Source organism: Pseudonaja textilis, chromosome 7 (assembly GCF_049901715.1).
Source record: "Pseudonaja textilis isolate UNSWEBS1 chromosome 7, rPseTex1.2, whole genome shotgun sequence".
NCBI lineage: Eukaryota > Metazoa > Chordata > Lepidosauria > Squamata > Elapidae > Pseudonaja > Pseudonaja textilis.
In genome coordinates, this window is record NC_141996.1 from 44236535 (window position 1) to 44237996 (window position 1462).

The following is a 1462-nucleotide window of genomic DNA, read 5'->3' on the forward strand; positions in this document are numbered from 1 at the left end:
TTAAATTAAACGTCACCATAGGCGTGGTACATTGAAGGAAGTACTTGGCAGATTAAAGTCCAGTTTTTACAACCTAGTTCCACCTCCCAATTTAAATAGGTGAGGCAGTTTCTTTTCCTGAGGAGTTGTATATCTTTTAAATCACTAAAAGTTCTTTCCTCCAGATTCTCAAAACCAGATTTTATACAGCCTTTTTACAGTACTTGATCTGCTATGAACAGACAATATTTTGTGGCATATAAAGAGTATAGGAAGATACAATAATTTCCATTTACAAAAATAATTGATTTCATTTATTTGGATGTTTTTTGAACATCTACACATTTTAAAACTCAAAAAATAAAAGATAATATAGATATTTGTAACATTAGCAATTTGGCAATATAGCTTTTTTTCCTTGAATAATACAATGGTTCTGTATTTTCAAAAAAGCTTGTGGTTTTCTCTTTTAATATTATTTAAGTCTGACAATGAATAATATAAGCTTACTAAAGAATTTAAGTATTCCAATTAACATAAGTATTAAACCAAAAATGATGGAACAGATAATTATGTAGCTTTCCCCCTTACAACTCACAGTAATTATAGTAAGTCTTGGTGCTTTATTTTTTTAATCTTCTTGTTTTGATATGAGTATCATCGTTTTATTTTGTATTATCTTCATGCTATTTCATTTAAATATATTGAGTTTATTAAATGTATTTATTTTTATATTGTCTCACTAATCTATTTGTGATGATTCTTGACCATATATTTGTCAGTTATGATGACTGGAAGACATTCTTTTGGAAAATCCCTAGAACTTGTCAAAAGAAAGTAGCAATGTACTTCCAGAAAAGAATAGAGAAAAATCAAAAGATATGTTTCTAAATTTAAATGTGTGATTTTCAGAATAATTATACTTGGAAGGCCAGCTACAGTATGCTTAATAGCTTATAGAAAACTAGTCAAAAGAAAATTGCTTAATACACAGAGCATAAAGGATTCAGAAAATATGTTAGCAAATTAGACTGTATCATCAATGTACATCATCAAAGAGGCAATGCTATCCTGTCAGAAGAGAAGCATTTATCAGCAAAACCAGGCAGTGGAGTGTTACTTTTTCTGGACTATAAGGAATGGGGAAAGACAGATGTTGGTATCAATCTTCCTCTTGGGAGAAAACAGCAATATAGACACTAACTTAAGAGGAAACAGTTTGTTAATTTAAGTTATAGCAGTTGCTAATACATGTAATGTTTTTGTTGATATGACAGGAGGGAGGAGTGCAGTTTTGCTCATTCCAGAAAAGTTGCATGGCTAGGCCTGGCTGAGATCAGTGTGTCAAAAGTCATCCTTTCTGCTGTAAAACGACGAGTCATCTGTTATGAGATCAGTCTGATTAGTGTCAAACATTCGGTAACAGGCTATTTAAACAAGGAAACACTGTTATACAGTAGATGAACATAAGTATTTAATCATA